General features: G+C 43.0%; 1 long non-coding RNA gene across 2 annotated transcripts in view; it reads left to right on the top strand.

The window, feature by feature from the left end:
* The window catches only part of LOC115079981, a 33,799-nt gene extending 19,887 nt beyond the window's left edge, over positions 1–13,912 (top strand). For both annotated transcript variants that reach the window (XR_003853476.1, XR_003853475.1), the window contains exons 2-4: positions 10,876–11,118; positions 11,542–11,590; positions 13,538–13,912. This is a non-coding gene — a long non-coding RNA (uncharacterized LOC115079981). The remainder of the gene's footprint in view (positions 1–10,875; positions 11,119–11,541; positions 11,591–13,537) is intronic.
* Positions 13,913–17,949: the final 4,037 nt, after the last annotated feature.

Genomic DNA, 17,949 nt, shown 5'->3' with positions numbered 1-17,949 from the left:
ATACCTGAACCAGCTCTGTTTGTCCCTGATGACATGGCACCTGCAGCTTTCTCACCTCCAGAATGTATATCTTGGGTATTAGGAAAACAAGGCATGTTTAAATGATAACCTCATTATCAGAAGCCTGGATGTTTTATATTTTGGCTTTGCATTTTATTCATTAAACCTTTAATTCAACTACAAACTATTTCCAAGGAAATTCTATGTGCCCCATGTATTACTATATATCAAGCAAATAGTTTCTACTGGGTGTGTGTAGGTTCATCTACCTTACAAAATTTTTGTGGTGTCATTATTGTTTGCATGGGATGCAGTTGAGGGAAATTACAATACTGAACATGGTTCAAGAGATAGCCCAGCTCTGAAGGCTTCAAGTGTGAAGGTCCTTACAGATTACAAGTGGTGAAGATGGATGAGGGGGTGATGTCATGGAAACTGTAAGGAGCTTTTGTGTGAGAGCCCTCAAAGAGAATATTATCCTACATTCCTTGGCGAACACAGGGCTAACCATGCTACTTGCAGTCAAATCTCCAGTAGAAGGTGAGTCTTTCTGAGAAATAAGTGTGGGCAGGTCAATGAAGGGATTTGGAGATGGAAGCAAGGATCCTGTGAAGGTAAGATAGCCAGTATAAGCAGGAAGGATAGGTTTGTTACTATAGATACTTCTAACACCTATATTAAACTAGGCAGGCCTTCATCTCTGTGAGGCAAGAAAGATATTTTTATTTTCATTGACATATACAACTGTTGGAACTTAGGTGTAATGGGGCAAATCTTTAAACTTACGTGAGGGCGCAGATTTGTTCGCGCAACTCGGCACGAACAAATCTACGCCCGATTTTATAACATGCGCGTGCTCCCACGCGCATGTTATAAAATCCAAGGTCGGCACATGCAGGGGGGTGCTCAATTGTGCAACCTGCGTGCGCCAAGCTGAGCAGCCTGCCTCCGTTCCCTCCGAGGCCACTCCAAAATCGGAGCAGCCTTGGAGGGAACTTTTTTTTTGTCTCCCCACCTTTCCCTCCCTTCCCCTATCTAACCCACCCCCCAGCCCTAACTAAATCCCCCCTACCTTATTTCATGGACGCGTAACTTGCACGCGCTGCTGGCTCCCTGCCCCGGCACAGGCCATTGTGCCGGGGCACTCGGCCCCGCCCCGGACCACCGTCACGCCTCCGGTCCCGCCCATGGACCGCCCACGGATGACCGCCATGCCCCCGGACATGCCCCCGGCCAACTTCCATGCCCCCAGACAAGCCCCAGCCCGCTGCCACACCCCAGGCATGCCCCCGGCCAGCCCCTTATTCGAAGCCCCAGGATTTACGCGCATCTCAGGGCTTGCGCGCACCGCTGAGCCTATGTCTAATAGTGCAAGGATGTATGAGTGGCCCTGATCTAGACCTTTCAGGATAGTGTCTGTAAGTGTGAGCTGCAAGGTTTCGGTGTTAAAGAGTTTTCGAAAACCGAATTGACTGGGTGCTAGTATGTTGTTTGTTTCGAGATAGTTTGAGAGTTGAGTATTGATGACTTTCTCCATGATTTTGGCAAGGAAGGGCAGATTGGAAATGGCTCTGTAATTAGAGAGGTCTGATGGGTCTAGACTGTGTTTCTTTAGGATGGGTTTGACCACGGCCTGTTTTAAGGTTACCGGGACTATGCCTGTGGTGAGTGTGCAGTTGATTATTTGCGCAAGAGGCTTGGCGATTGTGTTTGGGATGCTTAGCAGAGCTTTGGTGGGTAGAGTGTCACTGGGGTGTGAAGAGGGCTTGAGCTTCTTGAGTATCGTTTCAATTGAGTACCGTTTCAATTAAGTACCGTTTCTTGTAAAAAAAAGATTTGGGAAATGTGACTAAACAATGTACAACAATATAGTATTAAGGAAAACCAATGGTTTTCTTCACGGCTGGAAAATCTCCTTCTTCAGGGAAAAGATTCGCGTGCGCATGTTATAAAATCGGGCATAGGTTTGTGTGTGCCGGGTTGCACACACAAATCTACGCCTGCACGTAGTTTTTAAAATCTGGCCCATAATATTGTCAGTGTTTGGAAAAGATTCTCTAGTTGGCCAATGTATGATTATGCGATGCATTATTACATTTTTCAAATTATCAAGGATCCATATTTCTGGGACATTATGGGCCTCATTTTCCAAGCAGTTACCGCGCGCGATAAATTCACGCTAACACATGCAAATTTGTAATTCAGGGGGGTGGAGTATATGTAAAGCAGGGAGACAGGTATCGTGTGCGGCGAAACAGCCGCAGTGTTAGCGTGGCTCCTAGCTACAACCCTTTAATTTGCGTTACAGGGCAGTAAAGGTTTATCACGGTGCATGACATTTCTGGACAGCCTATTTCAGGCTCCAGCATCCTGGGGGAGAGAGAGAGAGAGAGAGAGAGAGAGAGAGAGAGAGAACCTTACTATAGTGCCTATGCCCTAGACAGGTATTTGTATCCCTATGACCAAACCTCTTCTTGGAGTGAGCGTCCTCACTCCGACGGCCAGCAAATCTTCACTAGGGACCACTGTTCTTTCCGTATGTCTCATGTGGAATGCGAAAGTGGCCCCCAACCCCCGACGCTCTTACCTAATCCCCACCCCGAGTTAGTAGGTGGCCCTCCCATAGGGATACAAATACCTGTCTAGGGCATAGGCACTATAGTAAGGTTCTCTCTCTCTCTCTCTCTCTCTCTCTCTCTCTTGCTGCATTTAACTATAAAAAGAGTGCACATGTGCCAGCATTCTTTTGATGAATTCGCCATTAGCGGTGGGTCCGCAGTGAGGGAACACAAGCATGGATGTTAGAAACTAAAACATGGTAATATAGGGAGGAGTGAGGAGAGTCCAGGCCACCCAGCATTGGACCATCTACCCCGTTTGGGGATTTGCTGTGCAGAAACTGATTTGCTGAAACCAGCTGGAGCTGGTTAGCCCATCTAGTGGGGGGAGCTGGGTGACATTATCGGCGGCCGACTGCCACTTTAAAATCAGCAGCGGAGAAGTGGGGGACTCTAGAGGAGTGAGGAGAGTCTGGGCCACCCAGCATTGGACCAACTACCCCATTTGGGGATTTGCTGTGCAGGAACTGATTCGCTGAAACTAGCTGGAGCTGGTTAGCCCATCTAGTGGGCAGAGCCAGGTGACGTCATCAGCGGCCGACTGCCACTTAAAAATTGGCGGCAGTTAAAAAATTGATAAATAATTTTTAAAAAAAGCGGCAGCAGTGCGGCGAGCAGTCACCGCCGGCATGCTGCCTAAGCCGCGTGCGCCAAAGGGGCACACGGCTTTGTCAGGTACCTGCAATAATTCTTTTTGTGTTTTTGTTAATATTATATGTTTTTGTTGACTAATGCTGGGTTTAGAGTAATTGCAATTGGAATATTTTGTTTCTTTTCCCTACCTTTGAAATGGGAAGGAAGAGAAAAGCAAAGATTATGTCATCATCTCCAATTGCAGCCTGGGGCCCTATGGACAATCATGTCGTTTGACAGATTGGAACACCAAGTGAGGACAGTGAGGGAGCCACTTAGTCCTGGCGAAGGACCGTCTTTACCTCCCTAACCATTGGTAAATCCTTTATTTGATATTAATAAAATACAGGCTTCACATACCGGTGAAGAGGTGGAATTGGAGAATTCTAAATCCACTATTCAGGATGGTTATTTAACATCTAGTCAGGCATCTATGAAAGATAAGGATGACACGCTTAAGGGATTGAACAGGCTTGAACACAGCCTGTAGAAATCCCAAATAGTGTGCCTCTGATAGACCTATGGAGGATGATTTCTAAATTAGACTCAAATGTTTCGCAAACAAATGCCTCCTTATCTTCAATTGTAAATTCAAATAGAATAATGATTGAAGAGCAGGCCAAAAAGATTCTTGATTTGGAAAATTCACTGTGTATTTTATCTACAAAAGTTCAATTATTACAGGATACAGAAAGTATCCATATAAGGGATAGCTTGGCTATCCATAAGGAAATGGAAAATGTAGAGAATTGTTAAGGACAAAAAATTTACAATTGGTCAATTTCCCTAAGACCAGGTCACTCTCAACTTTAGAGATGTTTAGAAAATATTTAAAAGAAATACTATTATATAAAGATGAGAAAATGCCTCAGATATCCAAGATTTTTGATCTTGTTAATAATAAAAAGGGTAATATAGTTAAATCACAGAATGGAGATCCGACTGACTCAGATACTCTACGTGTGTCTACATTCCTGGAGGAGTCAATTGATATTATCCATAATAGATCAACGCTTTTTGTAGCCTTTGTTCAGGAATTAGATAAAGACAAGATCTTTAAAGCCTTTTTCAAGAATAAGGATTTAGCATTTTGTGGGCAGAGGGTACTAGTATTTCCTGACATCTCCAGATCTACTCAGGTCAGACGGAGACATTTCCTTTCCCTGAAAGGTAAATTAATAGCACTAGGTGCTAATTTCTTTTTGAAATATCCTTGTGTTTGATTACCTATCAAGGGAAAAAATTTAGTTTCTCTGACCCTCTCCATCTAGAAAACTTTTTGTTAGATAGGAATCATGGAGATGGTAATATAGATGATCAAAATAAAGAATAAATTACTCTCCTCAATCCAGATTAGAATGGTATGGTAACATAATGTATTACTATGTTAAATAATTATTTGGAATTTTTTCCCCCGATTATGGTTCATCATGTAGATTTATTTTCCTGCTATGGTGTGTAATTATGAGAAGTATAACACATAATCTGTATTCTATTACCTGTACCTATGTTTAAATCATGGAAAAATGTAATAAAGTATAAATTTTAAAAAAAACATGGTAATATAGGAGGATAAGAATAAAGGGCCAGATTTTAAAAGGGTTCTTTTCAAAGGGAAAAAGGGAGGATATCTAGGGGGGGGTTGGTAGTTAAATTTAAAATACCACAGTGTGGGTACAGCATAAATGAATATTAGATAATGCATGGAGGGAGTGGGGATGTTATATTTGTTTTGTATGATTTATGAGGTATTGTTAGATCATTAATGGTTGTTTACTATTTCTGCGTTTTTTCCTGTATTCTCCCTTATGGTATGTATGTATGCTTCAATGCTGCTCAATCATGGTGAATAAAAATACCAATTATAGAAAAATATATATCTAATCACTGTGAAACACTCTCCTCTTTTATTGTTTATGGTCATATTGTTCCTGAGCAATTAAAAAAAAATATTGTTATCCAATCTTATGACAGCCACCATGAATAACTTCATGTCTTTGGTTTCCCATTGGTACAAACCATTAAATAATACAAAGAAACAAATTGCTCCTTTAAAATCAATTTATCCAAAATGTAAACACATTGCCCAATAGTTTAATGAAAAGCCCAGGCAAGCAAAGAAAGATTTAAGAAAAGCTGAATAAAGATACTGTAAATTTCATGATAAAGAATTCTATTTAGACTCTTAAAAATTACAGAGAATGCACAGAACAAGCAAAGAATTCATGCTGTGGGCAGTTCTACCAGTGCATTATTTAAATTGTGAAATCTCTTACATATAGTTGTAATTCGCATTACAATAATGCTGTTCAAAGTTGTACCATTAGTTGTGAAGATTTTGCTAATTCTTTCAACCAAAAAATGTTTGCAATTTGAAAATCTTTCCCAAATAATAAATAGGTATCTTCTGATGTAGTTAACATTGCGAATTGGGATCGATTTTAATATGTTTCCCAAACTGAAATTGTTCAAACTTTAAACAATTTGAACAATATCTCCTGTGACCTAAATCCATGTGATATTGCAATCTTGAAAGTTATGCGGGATGAACTTGACTCCTTTTTAGTTACATTGTTGAATGCTTCTTTGGATGAAAGGTTTTTTCCTGACCAGTTAAAGCAGGCCATAGTTAACCCAGTGATGAAAAAAGTCAAAGCTGATCCAATGGACTTTTTAAATTATTGTCCAATCTCTTCTCTTTCATTCATTGCCAAACAGATTGGAAAATTAGTTTTGCAACAACTACAGCAGATTCTTGATCCTTTCCTATTTGGTTTTTACCATGGTCATAGCACTGAAGTTCTTTTTCTAGCAATGTTCAATCTCTTCATATGTGGTTTTCAGACGCTCAATGGTTACATTCTTGTTCTCCTGGATACCTTTTCTGCATTTGATATAATTAACCATCAAATTCTTTTTCACCATCTTAAAGATCTTGAAATTTCAGAGAATGTTTTACAGTGGTTTATTTCATATTTGTGTAATCATACATACAAATCAAAGGTCTGTGATCACATTTCTTGTTGGAATACAACCAAAACTGGGGTTCCCCATGGGTCTGCTCTATCTGCCCTGCTCTTCAATGTGTATCTCAAATCTGTCTGTAGCCCACGCCCCAATTTGGGTGTGGGCTACAGATTCTAAGCTGATGATATACAATTCTTTGTACCAGTAACCTCTACTATAATTAGTACATTGGAAATAGTTCGATGTACTCTTTTCCATCCAGTATTAGAGGCAAACAAAGTTAGCCTTTACAATATCTAAGACAAACATTATTGCACTGTGTAGATTTCCTTCAGAATCTTACCATCTGAGTTTTAAGAATTGTAACATAAAAATATGACCTGTAGTAAGAAACCTAGGTGTAAACTTAGGGCTGGATTTTAAAAGGGTTACACTCATAAGGTACACGCGTAACACTTTTAAAACCCCCCTGCGCGCGCCGAGCCTATTTTGCGTATCTTATAAAATCCGGCGTACTTTTGTGCGCGCGTAAAATTATAAAATCTACCCTGAAGAGTCCAATCTATTTCTCAGAGAGCAAAAAAATCTGTTTCAACCAGTGCCTTTAAAATCTTAAGGCCTTGCGAGGACTAAAATCATTACTGATCACCTCTGACTTTCAAACTATCTGGTTATCTCAAAGCTGGATTCCTGCAACACACTATGGGGCACATTTTATAAAACCACGCGCGCGCGTACTTTTGTTCACGCACCAGGCGCAAACAAAAGTATGCCAGATTTCAATAATATGCACATAGCCACGCGTATCTATTAAAATACGGGGTCGGCTCGCGCAAGGCTGCTCCAAAATTGAAGCGGCATCGGGGGGAACTTTCCTTCTACCCTCCACCCCCCCCCCCACACCTTCCCCTCCCTTCCCCTACCTAGCCCCCCCCCCCCCCGGCCCTATCTAAACACCCCCCTACCTCTGTTGCACAAGTTACGCCTGCATGAAGCAGGCGTAACTTGTGCGCGCCGGGCTGGCCGCCAGTGCTCCATGGTCCGGTCCGGGGGCTGGTCCGGAGGCTGCGGCCATGCCCCTGGAATGACCCAATGATGCGCTGGCCGTGACACGCCTTCTGACACGCCCCGACAAGCCCCTGATGATGTGTCGCCGCGACACACCCCCGACACGCCCCCGACCCCCCCCCCCCCCCCCAGGAAATCCCTGGGACTTACGCACGTCCCGGGGCTTTGCACGCACCGGCAGCCTATGCAAGATAGGCTCAGTGTGCACGGGGGGGGGGGGGGAGGTTTGGGTAGGGTTTCGGGGGTTAAGCGCGTAACCCTTTGAAAATCTACCCCTATATGTTGGAGTGCCAGCTTATGTTAAAATGCTTACAGATGGTAAAAAATGCAGCAGCTAGATTAATTACTGGTTCAAGACTATATGATCACTTCATCTTGGTGTTTGCCTCTTTATTTTTGGCTCTCCATTAAATGCAGGATCCAGTTTAAAATTGTTATCTTAAGACATTGTGCCTTGAACAATGACACCTCGAACTGTGCGCAGTTTAAGATCTTCAAATCAGAATTTATTGGAAATTCCCACAGCTAGGCAAGTACGGCTAGATGAAACTAGAGAACAAATCTTTTATGTTGTAGGCCCCGCATTATGGAACAACTTAACTGATGATATTTGAAAAATTGAATGTTACTTTACATTTAGGAAACAAGTAAAAGCACCATATTTTCAACAGGCATATCTAATCATAGCTGATCTTTTGTGGCCGCTAGGCTTTATAGTTTACAGGAATAATCATTATGGGTTTTTTTCTGTAATTATTTGTTTAATTCGTTTTTTATTGGTTTATTTTATTTTTGAATTTTTGAATTTTAGTCTTTTATTATGTATGTTAATCTGTAAACCACCAAGTACTCTGGATCGTGTGGGTTCTAAATCTAGAAAATAAATAAATAAATTACTAATGCTTCCAACTTTAAATTGAAATATATTGGCTCTAAAACATTGAGCTTATCTCTTGAGACCATTTGGGGGATTTATGATACCATATCCATGTCTCTTTATGAACTGATTATAATTATTGTATTATAGGGATGTGAATCGTTTTTTGACGATTTAAAATATCGTCCGATATATTTTAAATCATCAAAAATCGTTAGAGGCGATATTTAATAGGAATTCCCCCGATTTATCGTCAAAAATCGTAAATCGGGGGAAGGGGGAGGGGAAGGGGGACGGCAGGAAAACCAGCACACTAAAACATCCCTAAAACCCACCCCGACCCTTTAAAATAAATCCCCCACCCTCCCGAACCTCCCCAAAATGCCTTAAATTACCTGGGGTCCAGAGGGGGGGACCCGGTGTGATCTTTTACTCTCGGGCCTCCGGTGCGTTGTAGAAATGGCGCCGGCGCTACCTTTGCCCTGTCATATGACAGGGCAAAGGTAGTGCCGGCGCCATTTTGTTTTTTGTCCCCTGACGTCAGGAGCGTAGGAGATCGCTCCCGGACCCCCGCTGGACCCCCAGGGACTTTTGGCCAGCTTGGGGGGGCCTCCTGACCCCCCCAAGCTGGCCAAAATTCAAAAATAAAATAAACCAATAAAAAACGAATTAAACAAATAATTACAGAAAAAAACCCATAATGATTATTCCTGTAAACTATAAAGCCTAGCGGCCACAAAAGATCAGCTATGATTAGATATGCCTGTTGAAAATATGGTGCTTTTACTTGTTTCCTGACGTTTCCTGACGTTTCCTGACGTTTCCTGACTTGTTTCCTGACGTCATTTTGCCATACAAAAATAAACCAATAAAAAACGAATTAAACAAATAATTACAGAAAAAAACCCATAATGATTATTCCTGTAAACTATAAAGCCTAGCGGCCACAAAAGATCAGCTATGATTAGATATGCCTGTTGAAAATATGGTGCTTTTACTTGTTTCCTGACGTTTCCTGACGTTTCCTGACTTGTTTCTTGACGTTTCCTGACGTCATTTTGCCGTACAAAATGGCGCCAGCCATACGCCGTATGGCCGGCGCAATTTTGTACGGCAAAACGATTCGAGTGCAGGAGGTCGCTCCCGGACCCCAGCTGGACTTTTGACAAGTCTTGTGGGGGTCAGGAGGCCCCCCCCCCAAGCTGGCCAAAAGTCCCTGGGGGTCCAGCGGGGGTCCGGGAGCGATCTCCTACGCTCCTGACGTCGGGGGACAAAAAACAAAATGGCGTCGGCGCTACCTTTGCCCTGTCATATGACAGGGCAAAGGTAGCGCCGGCGCCATTTCTACAATGCACCGGAGGCCCGAGAGTAAAAGATCACACCGGGTCCCCCCCTCTGGACCCCAGGTAATTTAAGGCATTTTGGGGGGGTTCGGGAGGGTGGGGGATTTATTTTAAAGGGTCGGGGTGGGTTTTAGGGATGTTTTAGTGTGCTGGTTTTCCTGCCCTCCCCCGATTTACGATTTACACGATATTTAAAAAAACAAAACCGCGACGATCCAATTCCCTCCCCCCCCCCAGCCGAAATCGATCGTTAAGACGATCGATCACACGATTCACATCTCTATTGTGTTATATTCCAGCACAATAAGGTTTTTTCCACTTTCTTTTTTGTTGGCTGTTTTATAAACTGCTACAAAATGAGCCTGGGATTGTTGGTTATTTTTGACTGCAGCAATGGTGTTAATTTATTTGTAATGAAACAAATAAAAACAAACAAAATGTATTTTTCTTTTGTTTCTTTTTTTTAACAAAATTGAAATGAAATGGGAAATCTTATTAAAATTTCCCCTTTTGTTTCAAACAAATACAAATCTCAGAAATACAATTTATAAACTTTCTTTATCCTGTACTTCCAGGTTGTTCGGTACATTGTTTTATTCTACAAGGTGAAAGTTGCAATGTAAATTGTGGAGAATGGAATAGTAACTTATTTGTGAATCTGCCATGAACTACAGACAGGAAAACACTAGGATGCCTTTAATCCACCATGTCTATTCATTTTGACATTCTTTGACAAACCATCTGCACGAAATAATTCATAGTCTGTGGAACTGGACAAGTGGTAATTAATTGCTTTGCTTATGGGCACTGAGGAAATGAGATACTTCAGTCTAGCAGACATAGAAAACAAATTTTAATTTCAAGCAAGCAGGCCTGAGCCATGATCAGATAAAATCAGAGATTTTCTGTTTTCCATTTCAGTCTGCCATCTATTTATATCTTATAACACTGACCTGGTAATATACCATATGCTTGCTGATTATATTTACCTGAGATATTTCTAAAGTATTTTAGCTGAGTAAAATAGTCCAGTTGAAGCAGTGATAACTTGGATAATTTGGATTGCCATCAAGATGCTGGATGTGATTAGTGAGCTCACCAGGTAGAATGTAATCTTAGTTAAGATGTACTTTCTGCTATGGTAGTGCATACAGAGTAATGGCAACACGTGTACCATTTTCAGAAACTGAGTACAAAAAGTTTGAACAAAATTTTTGCCACTGTGGAAATCTATTTTAGTCAAAGCAGCACTGCCTGTTACTCACAGCACATGTGTATATCCAATGCAGCTCTACCCCCTTTTCCCAACAGCACCTGTACTTATTATCCTCCACAATGAACACTCTCTTTTTCTGTTGCACATTTGCAGGTAGCAGGAACTAAAGCAGAACTGAAAGTAGACCAGTGCTGTGGAACTGAACCAGGAGACAGCAGGGCAAGTCACAAGATTAGAACAAGGATTGGGAAGACGCTGAAACTGCAAGGGAGATAGAGTCATAAAGCAGACAACAAAGCTGGAGCAAGAACGATTAGTATATTAAAACTGAATTCTTGGAGCAGAGAAGTTTGCCAAGAATAGGATAGCCCTTGCTAAGAGGGTCATTTTCCAAAGGTATCTCATGTGTGCGCTACCTAGATCGGGGCGGGTTCTGGGCAGCGTCCGCACCGGAAGGGGAGGAGTCAGGGTGGCACCGGGGTGGAAGCCGCGAAGACATTGCTGATGGCGAAAAGGTAAGGAGCCTTATCGCCGTCAATAACGCGGCCAATAGCACCACCTTTCACGGTGGCGCTATTGGTTTGAGTGGTGGTGCGATCACTGCTGGCTTTCGCAGGCCCACCCCCCGCTTCGCCCCCCCCCCCCCCACCCCCATTTCCGCCGGATTTTCTAAGTTCTGCGAACTTAGAAAATCCAGGCCTAAGTGTGGGGAAACCATTTATTACATTGTTGAATATGGTCATAACCTGAGATGTTTTATATAATTTGCTCCTAGTACTCCAGCATAACAACACTCTCTTCCTTCTCTTTTCCTCTTAGCATCTTCGGGAGATCCCCTCCTGTGATAATTGGCCATGGATCCATTGTGGTAGGTAGGAATGAATGACAATTCAGTCTAATACTACTTTTTTGGATAAAAGAGCTTTTCTGGAGAGCATATGTGACCCTCTGGTCTGGGTTAACCAATCTTTAAAATGAAGGGTTGCTGGATTGTAGTGTGAATGATAGGAAGATTCTTCCACAAGAGGATAAACAATTTTGGGTGGTATATATGGTGCTTCCATGAGGCACAGAGAGGTGCTTAAGGAGCCTGGCTTGAGAATGCATCACCCCTTGTTTAGGAACCTTGGGAGGTTAGTCCTCAGTATTAGGGATGTGAATCGTTTTAGGACGATTAAAATTATCGTCCGATAATTTTAATATCGTCTTAAACCGTTATGGAACACAATACAATACAGATTCTAACGATTTATCGTTATAAATCGTTAGAATCGTGAGCCGGCACACTAAAACCCCCTAAAACCCACCCCCGACCCTTTAAATTAAATCCCCCACCCCCCCGAACCCCCCCCCCCAACAACTTAAATAACCTGCGGGTCCAGCGGCGGTCCGGAACGGCAGCGGTCCGGAACGGGCTCCTGCTCCTGAATCTTGTCGTCTTCAGCCGGCGCCATTTTCCAAAATGGCGCCGAAAAATGGCGGCGGCCATAGACGAAAAAGATTGGACGGCAGGAGGTCCTTCCGGGCCCCCGCTGGACTTTTGGCAAGTCTCGTGGGGGTCAGGAGGCCCCCCACAAGCTGGCCAAAAGTTCCTGGAGGTCCAGCGGGGGTCAGGGAGCGATTTCCTGCCGCGAATCGTTTTCGTACGGAAAATGGCGCCGGCAGGAGATCGACTGCAGGAGGTCGTTCAGCGAGGGTTCCGGCGCCTCGCTGAACGACCTCCTGCAGTCGATCTCCTGCCGGCGCCATTTTCCGTATGGAAAATGGCGCCGGCCATACGCGTCTGGCCGGTGCCATTTTCCGTACGAAAATGATTCGCGGCGGGAAATCGCTCCCTGACCCCCGCTGGACCTCCAGGAACTTTTGGCCAGCTTGTGGGGGCCTCCTGACCCCCACGAGACTTGCCAAAAGTCCAGCGGGGGTCCGGAAGGACCTCCTGCCGTCCAATCTTTTTCGTCTATGGCCGCCGCCATTTTTCGGCGCCATTTTGGAAAATGGCGCCGGCTGAAGACGACAAGATTCAGGAGCAGGAGCCCGTTCCGGACCGCTGCCGTTCCGGACCGCCGCTGGACCCGCAGGTTATTTAAGTTATTGGGGGGGGGGGTTCGGGAGGGTGGGGGATTTAATTTAAAGGGTCGGGGGGGGGTTTTAGGGGGTTTTAATGTGCCGGTTTTTTCGATTTTTCGATTTTTTAACGATTTTTCACGATTTTTCACGATATTTTACCCCCCCAAACGGCAACAATACGATTCCCTCCCCCTCCCAGCCGAAATCGATCGTTAAGACGATCGAGGACACGATTCACATCCCTACTCAGTATAGTGCCCAGTATTGCGTTTTAGAGGTCTGCTGGGGAGAGAACTATCTCTCTGCTAAAGGCATCAGACTAGCTGGAAGGGGTGGGATCCCTAACCTTTAAGGACACCATTCTAATTGTGGAAATCATAAGCCTCTGTGTCAGATAAAGGGGAAAAGGTTTTCCATTCTGACATTGGGGCCTGAGGAAGAAATATGTCCTGGTGTTGATTTGTGGAAAATTCTTCTATTTGATGACTCAAGCTGCATGACAGAAGAATGAGTAATCAGTTTGATCTTTGTGAACCATCTAAGAAGCTATTTCTCCTGTGTTTTGTGCACTTTGAACTGTTTGCTAATTTTTCTGTCTTTTTACTGTACTTTGAATTTTGAACTCTAAATAAATTTCTTTTTTTCTTATTTTGGAATACATCATTTTATATAGACTGCATTTTTCTGGTAATTCCTCAGGCCTCGCAAGTGAATCATTCTCATAACACAAATTTGTGCTATTTTCCAGAGGATAAAATCAGTTGGTTAGTGTTCGGCAGTCTCTGAAGGTGACCCCCAATGAAAGAAAATGGAGATGGAGATGGAAGGTGACCCCCCAATGAAAGAAAGATGGAGATGGTGTCTCCATCTGCTAGCCAGCTGTATAACTAATTCATCAACCCCTGTACTCTTAAATTATGCTATCTAGAACTTTTTGGCTTGAAGTCTGGCTCTATCTTGAAGTCTCCATATCAACACAGGTTTAAAGAAAGTTTGAGTCCGAGGCAAGCTGTTCTACTGATGGTACTGATTTCTCCCTACAATATCCTTCAAAGTTGAACGTCAGATTTAAAAACTCTAACTCATTTTGAGATCCACACCAATTGTTCAGTTCTGGAAAAACAAAAATAAAACCTTTATTATGAATTTCAGTAGGTACCTGCCATATCTGAATCAAGAGACTTCAATGGAGACTGAGTTTAGGACATATACAAATAGAAAGGTTACAGTTTTGACATGCTCTCAAAACAATCAAGTAGACTGAACTCTCTGGTTAACACAACATAAGAACATAACTTAAGTTTTGCCCTGCTGAGTCAGACTAATGGTCCAACAAGCCCAGCATCCTGTTTCCACATTGGCCAATCCAGGTCACACGTACCTGGCAGAATTCTTAAGTTCAATAAATTCCATGCTGCTTATCCCCAGGACAAGCAATGGATTTCCCTAAAACCAGCTTAATGGTGAATGGACTTTTCTTCCAGAAACTCTTTTTTTAATTGCAGCTACACTAATAACTTTCACCACATCCTCTGGCAATAAATTCCAGAGTTTAATTATGCATTGAGTAAAAAAATATTTTCTCTTATTAGTTTTAAAAGCATCATCTAGTAATTTTCATTGTGTACCTCCTAGTCTTTATACTCTTCAAACTGATTAACGTTTACTCCACTCATTATTTTATAGACTTCTATCATATCTCCCCACAGCCTTCTCTTCTCCAGGCTTCACCGATGATGCCTAGATTATTTTTCCTGAATGGTGACTCCTAAAAAGAAACCTTGTATTGTGTAGTTTTAGTTTGGATTATTCTTCACTAAGGGGCGGATTTTAAAATGCATTTACATGCGTAAATCTGGGTTTTACGCATGTAAATGCACTTTACTCGAGTAAGTGGGCTTTTGAAAATTGCTACAATATATGCCATTGAATCGTCCATAGGATTTATTCGCATAAGTGCACTTTACGTGAGTAAATGGCTTTTGAAAATTGCTACAATAGTAGTTACATTTATGCGCGTAACTCCTTTGAAAATTACCCCCTGTGTGCATCACTTTACATTTGTCCACATTAAATTTCATTTGCTGTTTGCATGCCCAATCTCCCAGTTTTGCAATGTCTTCTTGCAATTTGTTACAATCCTCTTGTGTTTTAACAATTTTGAATAATTTTGCATCATTAGTAAATTTGACCATCTCACTCCTTATTCCCATCTCAAGTCATTTAAAAATATGTTAAACAGCAGTGGTTCCAGCACAGATTCCTGCAGCATTCGGCTAGTCTCCTTTCTCCAATGAGAAAATTGACCATTTATCCCTACTCTTTTTCTACCTTTGCTCCAGTCTTTACTGAGGAAGATGTGATGATTCAACAGAACAGGAAAATCTCAGTGTACCTGGAAGATGTAATAGGGCAAATTGACAAACTAAAAAGTAGCAGATCATCTGGGTCAGATGGTATACATCCCAGAGTGCTAAAAGAACTGAAAAATTAAATTGCAGACATGCTATTAGTAATTTGTAAACTATCATTAAAATTATCTATAGTACTTGAAGAGTGGAGTGTTGTCAATGTAATGCCAAATTGTAAAAAGGGATCAAGGGATGATCTAGGAAACTACAGACCAGTGAGTCTGACATCTGTGGCATGTAGAGGGATTTTGTCTGCCTACCAAAGAAGAAGGGACCCACTCTAACACTTTTGGCTTCTGGACCTGGCTGCAGTAGCAGGATCAATAGTTGGATCATTTGGACTAAAGGGCCTAGCCATGCTCAGTTAGAGAGGGAACATTAAGTTAGTCAGAGCTGGACAGGCTAGTTGTTCTTTTTGAAAAGAAGATAATTTTTTTCCATGCCTTTTTTGAAACAGCTGCATTTCTCTAAGTACAGGGAGATTCCAGCTATGGTCCAAAAATGTCAAGCTAGCATAAAGTGTTTACTCCAGACTCTCACAGAAGGGAAGCAGCAGCTACAAGTTATCATGTGAGGCTAGTGGCTCAGCAGCAAGTCCTGTAAGAGCAATTGGACAAACAACAGACTTCACTGATGCAGATAGCTCAGGCTGTGCAAGCTACCCCAGCCTGGTCTATCCCTCTGCCTCCCATGATATTTAAGCTGAATCTAGTAGAGGACCCAGATAGTTTTCTAGTAAATTTTGAATGACAACCCACTTAGCAGGGTTGTCAGAGTCAGTATGGACCATCTGCCTTGGGAATTTGCTGAGAGGTAGCAATCAAGCTGCATTCCAGGCCACAAATAGGGATGGAAGAACCACCTATGCTGAAGTTTAAGCCACCATCTTTGAACATGCATGGTGTACCTCAGAAGTGTAGAAAATGAAATTGAAAAAAATATCCTCATTACAGAATTCAAAAGCACTGTGATAGAATATATGATAGCCTCAGATTGCCTTAACAGACTGGCTCCAGCTATCTGGCCCGGTCCACCTTAAGTCAGACAGGAAAGGGATCCTCAGGTGGAGGAGTTTCCCTGAGGTAAGGGATACAAAGGTGAGGCCCTGAGAGAGTTAGACAGACCCCAGCAAGGAGAAGGAAGCTGCAATCCAATGCTGTGCTTGTTTTGGACATTTTCTTTGCATGTCAGTCTGCTGAGGTAAGCAGCCTTTTGCTTCTTTTGTGTTATGTGATTTTGAAAATAAACAGATGAAAGGCAGACCATTCTCCAGCCTGGTCTGTTCTGCAGCCTTCTCCAGCCACTGACCACTCCAAGGGCATCACATATGGTGGCAGAAGTGGGATACCTGTTCTAAGTGTCTGCACAGACAGGGACCCACACTAGAGAAGTTCTTTTTTACTCAATGCACAATTAAACTCTGGAATTTGTTGCCAGAGGATGTGGTTAGTGCAGTTAGTATAGCTGTGTTTAAAAAAGGATTGGATAAGTTCTTGGAGGGAAATCCATTACCTGCTATTAAGTTCACTTAGAGAATAGCCACTGCCATTAGCAATGGTAACATGGAATAGACTTAGTTTTGGGGTAATTGCCAGGTTCTTATGGCCTGGATTGGCCATTGTTAGAAACAGGATGCTGGGCTTGATGGACCCTTGGTCTGACCCAGTATGGCATTTTCTTATGTTCTTATGTTCTTAGAAGAAAAAAACAAAATTTTTTTTTTGGAGGGGGGCCTAGCTGCAACGGCAGCCACACAGGATTTTTTTGGTTGTTTATTGGTACCGGCTAGGAGAGAAGCTCCACTGGAGGGAGGGAACAGAAGAAGTGAATCAGAGCTGGAGAAGCAGGCTTTTCTTTTATTTGTTTATTTTCTTGAAAGAAGGAGAAAGGTTTCCAGCCTTGAAGGAGCAGGAACCTCCCTGAGAAATGGAACAGTTACTGCAAGCCCTGGTGGAGGGACAACAACAGCTCCAGGCAGCCGTTCAGACCCAGTATGCACAGCACCAACAGCTCCAGCAACAATTGCAGCAACACCTGGAAGCCCAAGCACAGCTTAACGGACAGTTACTACGAAGGACACCAGCGCTAGGGACCACTGGGGTGTACACCGGAATGGAACAGAATCCAACCCCACCAACACTGGAAATTCATCTGACAAAGATGGGGCCCCATCTATTGATAGACTGGGACTGTCTAAGGAGTCTTAGTGGAAATGCTTCTGGGGCTTAACCTTTACACAAGGAGAAAGACCCCGGGTTTTGGCTCAGAAATTAAAGAACCAGTGCTGGCGGTGGCTAGAACCCGATAATAAAAGGGGAGTTGAAGTTGCGGAGACTGTCATGGCAGAACAGTTTGTGGATGTTCTCTCCTCCTGAGTGCGTGAATGGGTATGGCGACAGACAGCGGTGACCCTGAAGGATGTCGTTTCCCTAGTAGAGCGTTATTTGGATGATACAGACACAGGCCATGGGCTTACTCTAGCAGAGAAGAATTCCCAAATAAAGGGCTTGGAGAAAGGAAGGAGAGAATTGAGGGGCAGAACACTAAGCCACTATATCGGCCGAGAAGTGAAGAGTCTCCCTACCTCACGAGACCCCGATAGCACCTTAGAAGGGCCTGAGGGCGAAACGAGTAAATGCCCAGAAGCAGTGAAGCCAAGAGGGACCTGCTTCAACTGTGGAGAGAGGGAGCACTTTGCCCGGGACTGCTATTGAGTGGAGGATGAATTTATGGATGTAAATTTGGTGCC

This window comes from Rhinatrema bivittatum, chromosome 1 (assembly GCF_901001135.1).
Source record: "Rhinatrema bivittatum chromosome 1, aRhiBiv1.1, whole genome shotgun sequence".
Lineage (NCBI taxonomy): Eukaryota > Metazoa > Chordata > Amphibia > Gymnophiona > Rhinatrematidae > Rhinatrema > Rhinatrema bivittatum.
This window is presented reverse-complemented; position numbering and strand designations above follow the sequence as displayed.